General features: G+C 41.1%; 1 pseudogene; it reads left to right on the top strand.

Annotated features, from left to right (window-relative positions):
* Positions 1-713: 713 nt before the first annotated feature.
* On the top strand, positions 714-4,880 carry LOC140934384 (uncharacterized; annotated as a pseudogene).
* Positions 4,881-6,948: the final 2,068 nt, after the last annotated feature.

The raw sequence follows: 6,948 nt of genomic DNA, 5'->3' as shown, positions 1-6,948 counted from the left end.
CTATCAATTCGATGTAAGATTTGGTTCACTCTAGAACTGTTTGCAAATTATTTTTCTCTAAAATCACGTAGCCTTTCCCTCAAAAGTCACATAAATGTGTTCTAAAGTCAGCTGAATTGTGGAATACAAGTTTATTCTTTGATTTAAATTACAGATTTATTAATGGGAGCCTCCCTTTTAGCCCTGGCTAAATCTCTACATATTACCACTTATTAAGTTTTTGAGTTGCTAGGGTGACTCCAGAAAGCAGAGAGTCGCTGTTCTAGTATATACATTCATTGGCCTTAATTCAATCGTTCAGAAATGAACAAATTCGAGACCTTACCAAAAAGTCACATAAATATTTCAGGGTAAATGCCTTGTTTCTACCCACCTCAGTTAATCCAAAGGTGTGGACGTCGGGTAACAATGCCCTTGCCTATTGCAAAGAGGTTTTTCAGAAATATGGCCAAGGTTGTTACGCCGTAAGATGTAACAATTGACGCAAAATGTAGCATTAACGCGAAATGTAACAACTTTTTGACGCAAAATGAAACAATATGTTTAACGCGAAATGTAACAAGCAAAATGTTACAGCCTTGAAATAACTGAGAGACTTCGACACGAGCCTTGTTAATAAAGTGTAAATTGTCTGGTGGTTACAAAAAAAGGTTCATTTATAAAGTTTTTTGTTATAATATCAAATAAAGTTACAAAAAGTCGTAAAGCAGGTGATGGAGTTACAAGTCATGTATAACCTTGGAAAAGTGGTATGGACAGTAACAACAATGCTAACCTATTACATAGCGTATGGAAAATATCCTAAGGTAAGGTAAAGAATATGACTAGAAATGTCACAAAGGAGCGCTTATAATAACACCGTAGGAAACACGCACCAGTCAGCAATTAAAATGCAAGTTAAAAGTAAAAGTTAAGAAAGATAATCTTTCAAAACTAAATTTCCAACGTAGTCAACAAGAAAGTCTTTTTTAACCGGTCTTCTGGTAATGTGAGAAATTTCATACCAACCTAGTCCTGCTGCCTTGAAACTTAACCATACCGACGCAAATTTGTAACACTGTTGACTATCTCACGCGGTCAGATGACTGTTCCGCTCTGCGTTCGTTTTATAGCCATGATTTTTCTCAGGTTAACTTTCTTTATATCGGCCATTTTACTTAGTCCTGGCAAGTGCACTCTTGGCAGTGGTTGTCTGTCAACGGTGTTCTTGAAAAAACGAGAACAACCCTTAAAGTTTGGCCCATATAAGGATACATCGCGACAGTCCAGATGATGATCTTTTCCTGGGCATCTACATTTAATACGCCTTCTTCTGATGATACAACTTAATAACGATAAGTCTGAGGTGTAAAGTTATACTAAACCTGAGAAATTAAAACTAGCGTTTTATTATTGACTGTACCAATCTTCCGAGGTCATGTGACTTGCACCGCACATGCCTGTTTCAGGATTTAGTTACTATTATCGAAAAACATTTTGCAATTTTATTTCATATTATAAGGGGAAGGGGTGGATACCACCCACCCCCCATAAGGTTTTTTCTGAGTTTTTTCCTACAGGATAAAAGATTAGCACCTGATGTTTTCAGTAGCTGTTCTTTCATCCCTCGCGCGCATTTTGATTTAAGTTCAGTGATGGTCCGTTTCTATGGTTCCGAGATATGATGTCATAAGTAGCAGATAGTCAAGCCATTTTTGAGTGAAAATACATGTTGGTTCAACTTTTTTCAACAATAAAAGTAAATCTTGTCGCTAAAATCATGCAAAGTGCTTATTTATGTGTTGTTTTTCATGTCAAGCACAAAAGTATAACCACATCTCGCGGTTTTAACCTGATGTATAATTGAGGCCCCATTAGGGGTTTTCGGGATACGGGATATTCGCGGAAAAAATTACCCGGACACGGGATATTTGAGGAAAAAGTTATTAAGAAACTGGACATTGAGAAGTAGTTTCAGGGATACGGGATATTCGCAAAAAATTGTAACATATCAGATGTTTGATGAGAAACGTTCTTGGATTACTAAATACATGCCCTTTTCTGTATTTTTGTCGATGATTAGATATAAATAAAAAATATATAAGTGTAAAACAAACTGTTTGACCAGTCATCGGTTCATCATGGGCACTGTGGGGGTAACATGAAGTACTAAAAATAGTGCGCCAGCACTTAATCGAGGCAGCGCCACCCGATCGGGGCGAGACCTCTGTAATGGCGCAGGTCAAAGTGATTCATAACGTTACGTCATGAAGCGCGACCCTCAGAGACAACAGTGCGAACCACACGGTCTGGACGAACACCGCGACCCCGAGATCAATCATTATACCTGTTCTACGATTGACAGTCAAATATCCTCGCTTACTAATGACACTAATGTCTCTGTGGTTGATTAATACCAAAGATAAACTGTTGTTTGACACAAGTTGTACCATTTGTGTAACTGGACTGCACAGAACACATGAATTAACCAAATGCTCAGGACGGCAACTAACTAATAAAGGAACAAAATGAGAAAGGACTTTGATATCAGGCGATATGCAGAAATTAAGGGCATCAGGTGAGCTAATTATATTGACTGGTATACAAAAGTGATTTTTGTGGCAACATTTGTTAACTTTCCACTTGATGTCTACCATATCTTGAATGACAGCAGTTTAAACAACTGTCACAATAAGCTCCTCGAAAACCATACTTTTCCAGTTTACGTTTTAATGCCAGTGAACGAATATTATAAAATATATCGTAGCGAGTAATATATGAAAAATGGCCGATACTTTAATTTCCGGGATATTTGTGACCGGAATTTATGGGATACGGGATATTTGGTCAAAAATTTACAGGGATACGGGATATTAAGACCCCCCCTAATGGGGCCTCATAATTTCTTCGCGAAATCCAAGATGGCAGCCAAGATGGCGACCATTGGCGAAGTCACAGGAGGACTTGAAATAATGAATAAACAATAATCATTTAACAATAAATAAATGCCAACCTAAATCCCTGTTTTCCAGTCGTTGAGATAGTGTATCACAGTCTACCTGTAGCTCTATGAACCTAAAAATAATAATAATAATAATAATAGTGTGCCCCACACCTGGATCGTCTAGAGCCTCGAACTACACAAGATCTGACCCACTGTCACCTGATTTATGCGGGAGAACATGAAGTCGGGGAAGATGATCCTCCACCTAAACCAAGACAAGGGCATGATGGCATCCAGACCTATCGAAATCAAAAGTGGCATCTACTAGGGAGACTCTCTGTCACCTCCCTTCTGAACAAGAGCGGCTACGGGTACAACAACCCCAATGAAAAGATCAGCCACCTCTCCTACATGGATGACTTGAAGACCGCTACGCGAAAAAATTACGGCAAGAAAACGAGCCTGCTGAGAACCGTCAAATCGACGACATTATTTTTTTCGGACTGGACAAGTGTGCCTAGCCCACCTTGAAGAGAGGGCGACTAGCCGACTCCAGTAACATCGAGCTCGACGTCAACACCGTCATCCAGGACCCAGAACAGGAAGGCACCTGTAGGTACCTCGGAATCTTCGAGGGAGACGGAATCAAGCACTCTCAGATGAAAGAGAAGATCCGGAAAGAATACTCCCGCAGGATCCTGATGGCACTGAAGTCTTAGCTGAACTCCGCAAACAAACCGGAAGCCATCAACACTTTGGCAGTACCAGTGGTAACTTACAGTTTTAACATCATAAACTCGACGTCACAATAGCTGACCAAACTTAATACAAAGACTAGAGAGTTCCTGACAATGTACAAGATGCACCACCCCAACCCTGACGTGGACAGGATGTATCTTCCCAGAACCGAAGGAGGTGGAGGGCTCATACAACTAGACCTTCACCTACATAAGGACCACTACCTTTCTTGATAATTACCTCAAGGAGACGCAGGAAACCCTTCTCCCCTTTGTCAAACACCATGACGACGGGAAATCCTTTTAATCCATCAGCAGACAGTCAATGAAGTTCAGTCGCGAACCGGGAGTGCCTTCAATACCACCTTTGAGGATGAGGCTAACACCTCCTATGCCTGCAGAACAGAGGCCAAGGCCAAACACCAGGGTCGCCAACAGCTCAGGTCCAAGTGGGAATCAAAAGCGCTCCACGGCAAATAGCCACAGTGGCTGAAAGAGTCTGACGTGGACAAAGACAAGCCCCAATGTTGGCTAAAAGTATCTGCCCTCAAGGCACAAACTGAGGGCTTTATCATCACAGCCGAAGATCAAAGCCTCCCAAGACGCTGGTATCAATACAAGATCCTGAAGACTGACGTGGACCCAAAATGCAGACTGTGTGGCCATTTCGATGGGAACATTGGCCATCTGGTCTCTGTTTGTCCTGGACTGGTTAAAACTGTATACATACACCGCCACAACAAGGCAGATGCACAGATACACTGGGAGATCTGCAAAGCATTTAGTATTGAGGTGAAGGAATGATGGTATTAGTATGAACCCACGACTGTCACCGAGAAGGACAGGGTCACTATTCTGTGGAACACGACCATCCACAGTGACAGGACCATCGCAGCTAATAGGCGGGACATTGTGCTAAAGAACATGAACGGCAAAACCTGTCTTCTCATTGACATGACTATACTCCTCGACACCAACATTTCAGTCAAAACCACGGAAAAGCTTAACAAATACAAAGACTTGGAAATCGAGGTTGAGAGAATGTGGGGGCTTATAACAACAACAGTCAGCCCGTGGTTATAGGAGCCGCTGGCAGCATCAAGAAGGACATGGAAAAATACACCATCAAAATCCCTGGCAACATCAACATGCATGAACTCCAGAAAATAACTCTTCTTTCTACAACTCACCTTCTCAGGCAGGTCTTCTCCATCAAGTAGAAACCCTCTTTGCCTTCCAAAGTCCATGGTTTGGACTCGGATGTTGAGAGAGAAAATCACTCGCAATTCCACTAGTATATTTTATATCGTAATAATAATAATAATAATAATAATTAACTGTGAAACTGTCCGTGTAGTTATTGGAGCACTAGGCCTAGTTAAAAAGGGCCTGGGAAAGTGCGCGGGAAAAATTCCTAGTAACTTCAATATCGAGGATCTCCAAAAGATCTGCCTTTTGGGCACAGCCCATATTGTACGAAAAGTACTGTGTACAAAGTAAATAATGACTCCCCACCAGCCGCTCCCAAGGAAACTAGTTGCTTCTCGGAGCCCTGGACATTACAAACTGCGAAAAAAGAAAAAGATAATAATAATAAACTGTGAGGGAAGCGCGCAGGAATAATTATCCAGCACTGAAATCCTTCTAGAACATGTTCAGTATCTGCCACTGGCCAAAACGAGATGGAAATTGAGCTTCAACAACATTACCTTGGACTGAAGCCTTGCAAGTTTCATTCGCAGTGTCTTGAGTTTCCTTTCTTCATTTTCAATACACTTCAGAGATCTTCCTCTTCCTTCCGTTATTTCATATGTGTTTCAACATTGAGCTTCTGATGGTTCTTCGGGGGCATTGTGCGATTAACTACCAACCATAAAATTATCAACCTTCTGTAGGAACACGGAAGAGCGGAAACTGTGATAGTGCCCACAGTTCACATTCCAACTGCCCAGCACGTGATCAGATATTTCTGTCCTGCAAGAAGCCAAACCATTTTGCGAAGCCTCAAGCTGTTGTCTTACGTAGGGAGACCAATCGTCTGAAAGAGATGAAGTATTTGTGTCAATTAATTTAAGCCTTCGACAGGATACTCATAAGAACATCCTCCTTTAAGACAACCTGGACACCGGTGCCTGGGAAACACACTCCCAATGAGGCTCTGCAGTCAAATGTGCCAGCAGAACCTAAAACCAGGTTCCTTATTACCATCGGATATAACCCTCACTACCAGCGGCGGCTCACAGATCAAGCACTACGATGCCATTACTATAGCCTGTTCAGACAAAGGGTAAATCGCTTGAGCATCCTTCTATGTCACAGACATCCCAGACCCAGTCATCATAGGCCTCCCCAGACTTCCACTGACTTGAAGCTATTCATATTCAACTTTTCTAATCATGAAAACTTTACCACACCCTGCAACGATAAGAAGAATAAATAACCTATGAAAAAGACAAACAGTACTACGTGATCAGTAATATGAGTCACGCTAGAAGCACTATTTCTGCCACTCCAGTTTACCACTAAGTGTTGCCAAAACGCTCTGATATACAAGAAAATATTTATTTTCTTAAATCAGTGATCCTTAACTTTTTCACGTGCGTTTTGTTGACATAAGTTGCTATATACCATATCTGGAAAAAAAGACGCCAGTGACCTATGGCGCCTGCGCATGCCAATTCAATAAATTCCTGCTAATTATTTATGACACACGCGTTGTATTGTTAACAGGCTTAACGAACTGGCTCCCGAGAGGAAAATCAAATGCATGTTTACTTTTCCTTTGAGCACGATACAGGGCGAAACGATACCGCTTACAGAACATAATCCAACTTAACTGGAAACTGAGAGCTGCAACGCTTATTATTTGATGATTGAGGACCAGGTAAAAACATTTAATGATTTCCTTTAATCTACTGCACATTAACTTCATTTATTTTCCTGCAGGAATTTGGCAGGGAACGAGATCAAGGAGCTCCCGTCAGGGATATTATCAAATCTATTTTCCTTGCAAACCCTGTAACCCTGTTATTTTACATGACTGATAGTGTTCATAGTGACCCATAGTGTTCCTTCTTTTTTCAGCTGTCTTTTTTTTTAAGTTAGTTTAAGTTAGTGTCTTTCAACCACTGTCCTTTGACTGCTTAAAATTCAGTCTGAAGCAACCATTTTTGGATTAACCGCAATTTAGCTAGGATCAACGTCTCGTATGTTTCCATCGTGTTATTTCAGAATTCCTTTGTCTTCTCTCTTACTTTTCTGATAACCTTGCTTGACTAACTATTGCTA

This window comes from Porites lutea, chromosome 4 (assembly GCF_958299795.1).
Source record: "Porites lutea chromosome 4, jaPorLute2.1, whole genome shotgun sequence".
Taxonomy (NCBI): domain Eukaryota; kingdom Metazoa; phylum Cnidaria; class Anthozoa; order Scleractinia; family Poritidae; genus Porites; species Porites lutea.
The sequence above is the reverse complement of the archived record's forward strand: the minus strand, read 5'-3'. Positions and strand labels throughout refer to the sequence as shown.